The sequence below is a fragment of the Alosa sapidissima genome, chromosome 18 (assembly GCF_018492685.1).
Source record: "Alosa sapidissima isolate fAloSap1 chromosome 18, fAloSap1.pri, whole genome shotgun sequence".
Lineage (NCBI taxonomy): Eukaryota > Metazoa > Chordata > Actinopteri > Clupeiformes > Clupeidae > Alosa > Alosa sapidissima.
Genome location: NC_055974.1, coordinates 18052184 through 18065559, shown reverse-complemented (window position 1 = coordinate 18065559; position 13376 = coordinate 18052184). Strand labels below are relative to the sequence as shown.

Here is a 13376-nt window from a genome sequence, read left to right as displayed (position 1 = left end):
GCTGATCATTCATGTAATGTAACACTAGTTTTCTTAAAGAGATATGAACCATTTATCAACCAAGTGCAGATGGGCATACATTTTGTATTGCCTGAAGTTGCAGCCTGTATTTTCAAAACAGACCATTATTTTTCCATTCTTTAGGTTTTACAGTAAGGTACTGTACATCTATTTACAGTATTTTATGTATTTACTGTAAATGGAAGTACAGTGCCTTTATTGTAAAACCTATTCACAGTAACTTACTGGCCAATTGTTGCCATGCAGTAAGTTACTGTGAATTAACTTTACAGTAAAGGTACTGTACTTCTATTTACAGTATTTTATGTATTTACTGTAAATGGAAGTACAGTACATTTACTGTAAAACGTATTCACAGTAACTTACTGGCCAATTGTTGCCAGTAAGTTACTGTGAATTAATTTTACCTTAAAGGTAATGTACTTTTTGAGCTGTGTTTTTTAAGCTATTAATTATCATTAATAGAATCACCCATATTCTACAATATTACAATTACATTACATTTGGCTGGTGCATTTTTAACCAAAGCGACTAACAACATGGTAACAGTTAAGTTTTAAAGTTTTAGGACAATTTAAAAACGGTAGAGTACAGTAAGAATAAGTGCGTCAGTGAGTGCTGTTTTTAAACAGTTGAGTGTCAGTTCAAGACGGCTGATAAGTGCTAGGATCAGCAAGACTTGTTGTAAGTGGTGCTATGAGAGGAGATGCTCTGGGATGCTCTCTGGAAGAGCTGGGTCTGGGACAACAAGAAATTGTTAACAGTTATTTATTTAAGACATTTGGTGAACAGGAACATGACAAAACAGGTACAACATAAGTTAGGGATAATGGACGACATGCCATTAGACTATCCACAGTTAACATGATGGAACAATAATGTGAATTGATAAAATACGGTCAAAAAAAATAACCAACCTTATTTGCACGTTTTAAAGAGCAATGATTAACACAATGGCAATATTGAAATAAAATAAAACATTGAACAATAATGAACATGTGCATGAACATTTAAAACATAAATGAAAAGAAACTTCTTACAAATATCATTCCCCTGCCACTTGATATAAAGGTCTATGGTCCCCTGACCTTGGAGACCCAGAATCCCAGTTGTCCTGAAAATTAAATAAGAAAAAACATTAACAGTTGCATGGATTACAATTACTTTGTATTGCACCACATGTGATGAGGGTCTAAGATGGTGATGTCGGAGTTCTGTCAAGGTACTTATGCTATTATTATATTATTATTATTATTATTATTATTATTATTATTATTATTATTATTATTATTATTATTATCAAATTATGATGAATTATAGTATAACAGTATATACATCTATTATTAATTATATTATTATTATTATTATTAAAGCTATTATCAGAACCTCACCTGCATCTAGTCAGTTAGCAAATAGAACTCAGTGAGGTCCCTGATGAAGGAGATTACATGGGGGTTCATGTATGACGTCTTCTGCTTCACCACTCTCTCAGTCGTCTTGCTCATCTGCTCCTTGGCAGTGCACTTGTTGGAGTCAGGATTAATCCTGACTAAAAATCTATGAACATCAGTATAGGAGTTAGGGGGTGGGGCAATATGTACATGTTAATGAGTAACTGTAAGAGCAATGAGCGATGTAAAATCATACATGAAGACCAGCTGACAGGCATTTCACATCACAACAGGAGTTAGACAAGGCTGTTTACTTTCCCCATTACTATTCCTCTTAGTGGTCAGTGTTGGGAGTAACGAGTTACAAAAGTAATGTAATTACTGTAATATATTGCTTTTTGCTGTAACGTGGCAATGTAAGGCATTACAAAAAAAAATGGGTAATATTTTACTCGGTACAAACTTCAGTAACGCGCATTACAATGCATTTTAACCTGAAATTAAGTGGTATTATGTATTGATACATATTCGTAAACAACACTGCGAGAACAGAGGAGAAAAAATCTGCGCAAATAGCAGAACGTAGCTCCTGTTACTGGTTGAAGATGACTGTGGCTGGCTGCAACTGACTCGATGGACATAAGCCTATACGCTCATTATTTTCAATTTGTCAGAGACAACTAGGATATGAAGAACAGTTAAGTGCACTTTGTGTGTGAAACCGAAAGATCTCTATACCTCGCGAAATAGCACAATTAATTTAATGACACATCTAGAGCGGTGCCACGCTAATCTTTTTGATTCTTGATAAAGCATAAATGCTCTTCTAGTGCATGTCAGCTTTGTGCTGTGAACTTGAATTAAAGAGAATGAAGGGATAGAAATGTAAAAATGTCTTGAAAAAAAAATTCATTGGTCGAGGCCCCTGGGCTTCAGGCACCCTGCATTAAGGCACCAGTGAATGTGCCTTATATCCTTGTAGAATGGAGAGACACAGAGAAAGTTGGCCTAGTTAAGCAGAAAGCAGTTGATACAGGTGCAATCAGTTTAACTGGCCCTTTGATGGGTCCTAGTAGTGAGCAGCTGGAAGTTGATACAGGTGCAAATCAAGTTAATTAGCCCATTGTGATGTCATCAGCCCATGTTTAGTCTATGGGGAAAAATAAGCTTGTTTTTTATTAATATCTCAAAAGTATAAAGTTTACAAAAGTGAAAAATACATTCCCCACGTGTCCTTTTCAAGACCTACGTTACAAAGTTTGAACGAAGTTTCTACGTTAAACGGTTAAAGCTGAATTAGATGCAGAAATTTGGTGGGAAGAATAAGAAGAAGAAGAAGAAGAAGAAGAAGAAGAAGAAGACTTCGGATAACAGAACAGTGCATTTTCATTCCTAATTACCAATTATTCATTACACCTGTGTGTAGTATCTACTTTTTTTGTGTTTTTCACATATAGTATTTTGCAGTATTTTTAAAATACAAAAATACACACCAATAAAGTATTTTGATACAAAATACAGAGCCCTTTCATTCAACCCAATAAAATACAAATGACAAAATACTATTTTGCATTTGAAACACATATTACATGTTTCAGAAATACTACCCATCCCTGGGAACAGGCAGATTACATCTTTATAGTTGGCCATATGATGACATACTTAGGTATAATACTGTATAAGTTTTGGGTTACAATATACAGGTAGTGGGCTCTGTTCATTTTAATGAGTAGGCCTAAGCCTGAAGTTACAGCATTTCTATCACAATTGACCAGACTTTGACCTTTTGTCTTCTTTTAACAAAATTCTGGCTATGATTGTTCCTTGTATTGCATCATGAGCCATCACTGCACCTATTGCATTCTACTGTTGTTAGCCTTAAGCCTAGCTCAGTCATTATGTTGTACCACATCACCCTCCATTAGAAGTGCAATGAGCTGCATTGAGCATAATAAACTGCATTTAGAATTCCAAATCCATATTTCTAGATATTTTGGTAAAAGTAACTTAAAAGTAATACAATAGTAGTGTAATGCCTTACAATTCAGAGACAGTAATATGTAAGGGATAATGTATAGAACGCTGGTCATTATGGGGAAAATAAGTCCCGACAGGGCGAACCGGACCCCGACACGCCAGCGGAGGGGTCTTGTTTCGCCCTGAAGGGACTTATTTTCCCATGATGACCGGCGTTCTATACATTATCCCGCTTATTATACGGCTACTTGCCAAAACGAAAAAATAAACTCCATGATATGTCTCTTTACACTTATTTGTTACCGTTTCGTCGTGGATTTTGCTGAGAAACAAATAGTTCGCAACACATGCTGAACTTGAATCAAACATTCTTTAGAACACAGCTGATCAACCGTCTGCTTTCACTTTTGAATGAAGTTCCAAGCTCAAACTCCGTTGCCATTGACAGTGGTCATTCTTGTTTTCAGAGGTCCTTTCCCAAGAAATAATGACCGCTAGAACTTTCGGAAATCCCAAGACTGTTAGTGGTCGACTGGATCATGCGGCAAGCCACTGACAACAGGTGCCCAATGGACCCTGTTTACACAACTGGACAACCTAGACTTTGCAGATGATTTCACATTACTGTCCCAAAACCACCAAAAATGCAAGATAAATTGAGAGAGGAAGAACAGAAGGCTGCTGAGACAGGTCTCTACATTAGCACACAAAAGACCAAAGTGCTCAAGGCCAATGCAAAGATGCTAGCCAGCTTGATGGTTAGCCACCAACCACTAGAGGAAGAGAACTCCTTCATTTACCTGGGAAGCGAGGTAGCGAGTGATGGCGGATCAGAAGGAGATGTAAAGAGGAGAATAGGAAAAGCAAGAGCTGCATTTGGCATGGTGGGACCATATGGACTGGAGCGCATGTAACATCACACTCAAGACTAAGGCTGCGTTCGTGAAATTCACACTCTGAAAATAAAATAACGCTCTGAAGTTCGAAAAAGATGAGTGTTCTAACTCCCTGTGAATTTATTTAGGATTACAGACAGTATGGTTTACAATATGGACATCACTATAGCACTTGTGGAACAGGGTTTATGTGTCATTCAGAACTCAATTCCACTAATGCAAGAGCTTCTTGACAGTGATGATGAGGACTGTGTAAGCAATTGTTTTAACCTACTAAATAACAACAGTTAGCTTGTAATGTGAAAGCATTCTAGCACTATAGCCTGCACTAGCCTGCAATCTACTGTGTGACGTCACACTCTGCCACTCCGTCCCTTCATCTGGAGTGCCCAGAATTTACGAACGGTTAAAAAGTTTCAGAGTGTGCTCAGAGCACTCAGAGCGCCAATTTACGAACGCACCCTAATTTAATAAATGCAATACTCATGTGTACTTATGCTTAATATTATTAAAAAAGAAATACCACCACTATACTACAAAAAAGGTGTGTAAACTTACATAGCTGTTAGATCCTTCTGGACAGGTACTTCATTGTTAGCACTAATTCTGCCCATATTCTGCATTGGAGGGACCCCTATGAGAAGGTTAAACATTAATGTTAGATTTATGCAGTGGTGGACAAGGTACACAAATCCTGTACTTGAGTGAAAGTAGAGATACACATGGTCAAATGTTACTCCAGTAAAAGTCCTCCTTTTACATTTCCACTTGAGTGGAAGTACAAAAGTACTTGCCTTCAAATGTACTTAAGTATCAAGTAGGACTAGGGTCCATACTGTAGTTAGAAGCTAAATAATAGGCTAACGTTAGCGTTAGCTAGTTGGGTTCTACAAACTTAAAAATAACACAGGAACAGATAGGTACACACAACTGATTCCTCCTCCTTAATTTCTATCTCTATCATGACAGTCATGCATTATTGAAGGCATGTTAAAGAGTACAGAAGTATCAGAATTTGTGGGTTTCCTGATTTATCAAGCTACTTGTTCTGCATTTCCTCTATGGACTGTGACTTGATGGTGTTGTTTTCATAGTCTTCATGAACAAGAACTGTCTTTGTTTTCTGTCTTTTACACATTTGTTCCACCAGAGGGCACCCTTGCAGCAGTATTTCCTGCTCCTGCACATGTTTCTTCTCTGGGTCTTTGACCCTAGACCAGAACAGTCCAGTGGTTTCCCAGGTAGAGGCCGGGGCCGCAGCAAGTTGGAAGGAAAACTAAAATAAAAATAAAAAAACGTAAAAATATACCTATTATTATTATTTGGATAAAAGTATCTGCTAAATGAATACATGTAAATGTAAAATGTATTATGTATGTTAGTTACAAAATACCACTATAATACATCTGAACATTATATTTTACATGATAGTCTTTCGGACTGGCTGGTGTTCATCATCACGTAAACTAGTGTAGCCCTGGTAAAGTACATGACATCTGCAAGTGCTCCTGCTATTTAGTTAGCTGGAAAAAAGAGATATTTTTTCACATTTTGGATGGGTACATTGGGGTAAATGGAGTTGACTGGACTTCTGTGGGAGTTTGTTCAGACGGGGAGACTGGCTATGATTGGGAATAACAGTGGAGTGACAGCTCTCATCAAGCAGAAAGCCCCAAAGCAATTTACACACACTGTATGCTCCATCGCAATGTGCTAGTGGCTAAACGGTTAGAGGATGAGCTTAATTTATTTTTACATTTGACTTGATTAGCTTTTGAGCTCAAATAACAACAACCGTTTGCCACACCTTTGACCAACAACAATGGTAGTCCTGGGCTGGCCCAAATAATGACTATTTTATTAAGGAGCTGAAAAGAGTCCATAATGATGACACTGAATATGGAGTCCATGGATGTCTTTAGCTTACTTTTCACCTCACTTTGTATGGTTTCATTTTAGACAGCTTGCCTCCCCTTGAAATAGATAAAGGTCACCACTTGCTATAATGACACTATAAGGATGTTTTTATATGTATATTGTATCACATATCACATATATGTTACTCCATTGTGTCCATTGTGTTGCTTTAGCTTGGCTAAACTTTTATGGGTAGTTAAATGGCTACTGTACAAGCTCTTAATCTGAGTTTTTACTCTCCGTCTGTCTCTACAAAAGCAATTTAGTTAGCAGAAATGGGGGGGGGGGGGTCAGTCCGATATACTGAAAATAGACTGTGTTTAACAAGGTATGACTTTTCTATTGCATGACTATCTTCATCTCTATTATTTTATAGACTGGAAGACTGAAGTGATTGTACTGGGGAATTAGTCATGATGATCTGTTTCCACCAGGGGGAGACTTCATTTACTTGTATGAAAACTGCACACACTTTTGTGCTGTTGCGACAGCCTACTTATAGCCTGGGTGAACCCATACAAAACTGAATATAGTAGCCTATTTGAATTCGGTCTGCAGAACCATCTGGGCACCTTCCCATTGAAGCCCATATCTGAATCACCAAAACCCCAGGAACACATCCTAATCACTTATCTAGCATGGGGCGAGCTTTAGCCTTAGAAAGACGTATGCCTTCAGTTAGCAGCGTTGTTTAACACAACCAATGGTTACACTGATGGCGACAGACGTGTATTTTCTTTGGGATTGAGTAAACAACTACATTAAAAATAGGGCTATAACGGCATGTGGCTGTTCATTTCCGTTAGGGCCTAACTGAAAGGCTTAATATGGCATGATCGCTGTCTAAAGGAAGTAATGTAACTCATAGCAACATGTGTAGAGCAAACCCACGGCCACTCACATCTGTATGTAAATGTATAGCTCTTGGTATGTCAGCTTTAAAGATATTCATCTTGAGAGTGATATCATTTCTTGTGTAGCCTACTCACACAGATGGCCATTTGTATTTGCTCTGCAGTTCCATCTATCGACCTCACCACTTAAGCCGATTTCATAATCAACAAAGGCCCAGGAACCAATCACAACCGCTTAACCAGTGCTGTTCAACAGAACTAATGGCTGTTTTGATGTTGTCAGTGTACACTACATGGATGCGTATTTTCTTTGGAAGTGTGTGAACAACTGCATTGCAGTCAGTCAATTTGTACTTCGATTTTTTATATATAAATTTGGATAAGAGTTTTGGATTTGGATAAGCCTCGGGCATCGGCCTAGCAAGCTGAGCAACTGGAATCCATGCATTTCCACGGAATTATTTTTGGAATCTGATCCCTTATCATACCTGTTCATTCGTAGCCTACTCGTCGCTCGACTTATCGTGACTAAATTCAAGATGGCGGCGAACGGTAAACTTCCTGAAGGTACTGTCTGTAAATAAATTACACTCTAAAAAACTAGTAGATAAAACTTAAAATGAACAACATTTTTGACATAAAAAAATAATGTTGCTACTTGTACATGTATAGGTGAGTTGACAACTTATTTTAAGGAGTTTGTCATTACTGAAAAAGAAAGAAAGCTGTCTCAACTTATTAATATATGGATTTTCAACACAGTCTTGCTTTCACCTCAACAATAGATAAGTATTAAGTTACTGAAACTTGTAATTATCATGACCAAACTTATAAAGCTGATAACACGACTGAACGTTCAGAACCTTCCAGACCACGCCTGAGAGGTAACAGAAATTATGGAACAGGATCCTGTAGCCTAGGCTACATCGAACATCAAAGGTAGGCCTATATGTGCAAAGTAGTCTAGCCTATTTTTGTGTTTGTTTTAAAAGCAACAGCTATCAAACAACGGCACACAGTGCATCAAAATCATTGTCACGTGACACTACAAATGAAATTAACGCTACAGCTTGCCCTTTTGCTAATTTGAATATGTTAAAAGATGGATTTTAGCTAGCTATCTACAGACAGTAGCTATCGTGTCTTCTAAGTTATCTGCTGCTTGCACGGTAATTAAACCATTTGAAAAGATGACTTTGGTAGCTGGTGTCTTCAAACTTCACCGTGGCAGCTGTATTCAGCACTTAACATGTTAGTATTGCTAGTTCTAACACTGCACGTGTTTGAGGATAATATTTGGTCATCCTAGTTAAGCCTAACATTGTCACTATTTATGAAGGTTTGTGGGCCATTTGACATTCTGAGCTAAACCTGAACATACAGTTTTTCTCAGTCGCTTTGGTGCTTTTCTCAGATCAGAGTGAAAATTCTCAAAACTAATAGTTCAACCTCCACAACATTGTCATTTGTGCATATCATAGTAGCAATTTCTCCTTCCTCTGAACAAATTGCAAATGCTTTTGGACATGTATCAGTTGCTTTCGTACAATTCTCTGCTGTTTTATAACATTATCATTTGCTTATGTCATGTCAGTCAAAATGAACTATACTTATGGATGCTGAATAGTCGTTCCCAATGAAACTAATAGTCTTCATTTCATTGCTTAAGTCATTACATACAAAATTGTTGAACTAGTTATCAAATTATGTCACAATGCTGTAGAATTGCAAAGAGCATATAGGCCTACAGTAAAAATGTGAAATGTACGTATTCAGTGTCTTGTACTCACTTAATCCCCTAACTACAGCAATGTGTAACTTTACTGTAGTTTTCAAATGGCTGTACAAGTAGTGTATAGTGCTCTTTTGAGCATGTTCAGGAAGTGTCACCGAGTTCTGACCTTTTTTTTTTGCATTGGAATGATGAAAACATGACAAAGCCATTTGACTGTCTTGTTCATAAACAATGGTGTCAAGACTTCTCATTTTGATGACACTGACAGTTTCATTGACATGAAGACTTGCTTTTGAGGAATGGACTATCCATTTTGAGCAAGTGACGTGCTTTTGCAGGTTATCCACTAGGTTTTGCAGTTTGCACTAATTGTTTTGAGAAATGCACTAACTGCTGTGCAAATAATGTTAATAGTGATGTGAGAAAAGCACCAAAGCGACTGAGAAAAACTGTAATAGGTTAGGCCAACATTTATTTATTTTTTTACTGTGGAGAAGTTTGAGAAATATTCTGTGTCAATCCCTGCAAACCACATAGATTTTGTTCATTTTGTTGTTTGTCTTGAGGTAAATCTTATAACGTCGTGCCTTTCTTTTATACAGATAAATGACGAATAAATGACGGATCTCTACATTCGTTCATTGCACAACTGGACCAGTTGCTATTGCTTTAAAAATAAACAATGCTTTCAGAAAATTGAAATTGCTGTGTGCTTTTATTCAGACAAAAGTGAAGTAAGTTACTATAACTTAAAAAGATCCATGCAAAAAAGTCATTTCAACTCAAGTTGTTTTGTGAGTAAATATTGTGAGACTTTTATAGTGAGAAGAACTCAATTAGTTTAGCACAATCAACCTGATTTGTCCTCTAAAAGCTTACAGTAATTAAGTTGAACCAATTATATTAATTTGATCATATGATATAATTCAGTTGTTCTAACTACATAAGTCTCACAATATTTACTCAAAAACGGCTTGAGTTGAAATTACTTAAAAAGATCCATGCAAATTGTTACCTCAGTTTTTTTTAAAAATGCCCGAGGCACCCCCATCGAAAAACTGTTGGTAGCATCGGTTAACTAGCGCCAGATTTCTGAGTGCAGGGAACAAGCCGAGATAAGCTATGAGACATACGTTCACACTCGGTATCATGTTTCAACACACTTTAGGTCAATAGACCGGAATTCTCCTTTAAGTTTATTTTCACTAGTGATTTGTCTATTCCCCTAGGAAATTGGAAGTAAATAAAAGGTCCCCAGACACATTCTCAATCTCAAATGAGATTTGAGGATCGGTCTGGTGATAGATGGATAGATAGATACTTTTATATTGCCACACAACAATGTTGGTGGTATTTTTGTTACAGAAGGCTATAGTGCAATCGGAGATAATATATCAATATCCAATAATAGATCATTCAACTGGGCCCGACTGTTGTATACAAGTACAATTGACCAGCAATACTAGTCAATTGCACTTGTGTGTTTGTGTTGCTTGTGGTCAGGGCATCCTAAGAAGTTCTTGCAAAGTCCTTTTAGGCAAGTCCCTCCACTCGGCGGCCATATGGCAACGCTTTTTGGGCACTCGTCGGGCATCTATTTCGGCAGAAATGCGCATGCGCAAGGCTTCACGATACCAATCTTGCTCCAGCGGCGAGTTCACAACACATCATTGGCACGATGTCTTCACAACACACCACATATTGGCTCAATGTATTTACATGTCGACGTTTTGCCGAGGAAGGGGTGTGATATGTGTAGACAACGGCCACAAACTAGCCCCATGCATTTCTATGGAGGATTTTTTGAGTGCTGTGTCTCCTCATTAGAAAGTCTCTGGTTCCTGCTAGTGAAACTGAATAAACAAAACAGACAATTTGGTTGTGATCAGGGCCTGGGAATCCCCAAGAAATCGAACTGGGGATTCGGTAAACAACCACTAATTGGGGGCCAAGCAGTGAAGCTGCGAAGGCACCCATTGTGTTTCTACGTTTTCTTATCATTGGGGGCCAAGCAGCGAAGCTGCGAAGGCACCCATTGTGTTTCTACGTTTTCCTATTATTATTATTATTCCGTCATGGAAGTCTATGGCAGCCCATAGAACCGTCTGGTAAAAAGTTGTAAAATTTGGCACACAAATTAGGCACAGTCCCATGATTAATTTCACCAAGTTTCAAGTTGGCACCTCAAGCACTCTAGCGCCACCAACAGGCCAAAGTTGGACGTGCGTTCATACAAGTAACTTTTGACCCGTTGGCTCGATTGTCAAATATGAGGTGTCGTTGGAATCCTTGGACCAAGCCGAGTTCAACGCACCCTATGACGTCATTTTCCGCCATGATGGATTTTCCGCCATATTGGATTTAATCAAAAACACCTAAACGTTTTCACAGGTCACAAAGTTTGTCCGATTGACACCAAACTTCACACACATCATCTTTAGTCCAAGCCTCAAAAAAGTTATCCCTTTTTGTCTTCAAATCTACAACCGTTCGCCCGTAACAGCCAGTCCTAATTGGCGGCGAAGCCACCAAACAGGAAGTGAAGTGATATCTCAGCAAAGCTAAATATAAATATAAATATAATGACTTTTGACCTATAGGTGGCGCTATAATTAGCAAATTTACCTTTTGGCCTGTAACGGGTGTTGTGTTTGGAATTAAAACTTACTAATGGTGATTGTTAATACTATGGGAGGTCGTAAGTCTGACAGATGTGAATTTGTGACGTCAACGTAATTGATCCGGCCCCCATATTGGATTTAATCAAAAACACCTAAAAGTTATCCCTTTTTGTCTTCAAACCTAAAACCGTTCGCCCGAAACAGCCAATTAAAATTGTTGGCAAAGCCACCAAACAGGAAGTGAAGTGATATCTCAGCAAGGTTTTCTCTTATCAAGACTAAACTTACCACATGTGCTCAGGACCCAATAAGGAGGAGGCTCAAGAAATTTCGTACATTTTGACCACTGTGTGGCGCTATAATCACAGGAAGTAGGCTCATATCTCAGCAATGCTTACACATATTGAAACCAAACTTGGTACATGGACTTGGGATCCCATCCTGAGGACACACAATACATTTGGTGACCTTTGACCACTAGGGGGGCGCTAGAGATACAGGAAATTAGCTCATATCTCAGCAACGCCTTTACTTATTGAAACCAAACTTGGTATATGGACTCGGGACCCGATCCTGAGAACACACAATACATTTGGTGTACTTTGACCACTAGGGGCGCTATAATTAGTAAGACTTTTTCGCATTGATACCAAACTTGGTACGTTGAGTCGTAAACACATCCTAAGGACCCACAATAAATTTGGTGACATTTGACCACTAGGGGCTCTATGATTAGCAACACTTTCACCTATCGCAACCAAACTTGGTATGTGGACTTGGGACTACATCCTGAGGATGCACAATTAATTTGGTGTGTTTTCACCACTAGAGGTGCTATAATTATCAACACTTTCACCACTTTAAACCAAACTTGGTATGTGGACTTTGGAGTACATCTTGAGGACACACAATAAATTCGGTGACCTTCGAATCCAGTCCAGTCCAATTCAAACAAGTCCAATCCAATCCAATCTAACACAACACAGTCAAGTCCAGTCTAGTCCCATCCAATCCAATCCCAACTCCTGCTTAACTGCTTGGCCCCCTCATTGCTGCTTGCAGCTATATTTTGTAAGTCTATTTGCATTATAGTAAAATCCATTTCCTCCCTATGGCATGCATACAGACCTTCACTTTTGGCAAATACCCAGGTTCACCTTAATGAAACAACAAATACACGAGTTTGCATCCTGCCCAGACAGGGGCTAGTTTAGGCAAATACTCAACTCCTTGCTTAATCTCGTCAATTTGGATGGTGATCTCTTTTCCAGCCATGCCATTCGGAATCTGATGTGTAACTATAGGCGGCACAGATGTGGGGCCTCAGACTCAAGGGGTCCAGTGCAGATGATGGTGCCCCAACATGAAGGTAGAGGTGTGCCTGTCATATACCAGACAGACTTGTCAAAGTAAACGGTAGACTAGAGTGATGCGAATGAAACAATTATTTACCTGATAGCTCTTTTACACAGTGACACTTCTAAAAAAATAATTAGCGAGATATATCAGATGTATCTGCAAATTACATCATAATTGGACACAGCCAAATTTTGCCAAGCTTTAGAGTTTCAGATCTTTCACTGAGAGGTCCAGTAATAGCCATCTTAATTCACACTTCTTACCTTCTACCAGAAAGCCAGAGATGTTCCACCAGAAAGGAGGCAGAGATATAATGGACATTTAATCCTGACTGACATACACAAAAAGCAGCAGAGGTGAATATAGCACAACAGTTTTAAGACAAGCACAAGCTGCTGAATGGTTAGTGGTAAAGGATGAAATAAACTCCTTCCTGGAAGAACTTTGACCATAAGCTAATGGCTTAATTGTAACACTCAGGCCACATTAATGACCTGGTAGCTTTTACTTCCTATGTGATGTACAGTATAATATGAAAATTACCAGAAATGCATACAGGCCCACAAAAAGTCTTACAATGATTTGTCTACAATGAAAGCCTTAGA

General features: G+C 38.4%; 1 long non-coding RNA gene across 1 annotated transcript; it reads right to left on the bottom strand.

Annotated features, from left to right (window-relative positions):
• Positions 1-669: 669 nt before the first annotated feature.
• On the bottom strand, positions 670-4929 carry LOC121689517. Its single transcript, XR_006024797.1, has 3 exons — positions 4844-4929; positions 1413-1578; positions 670-1135 (listed from the first exon to the last, which is right to left on the bottom strand). It is a non-coding gene; the product is annotated as an uncharacterized LOC121689517 (long non-coding RNA).
• Between the last annotated feature and the right edge of the window lie 8447 nt (positions 4930-13376).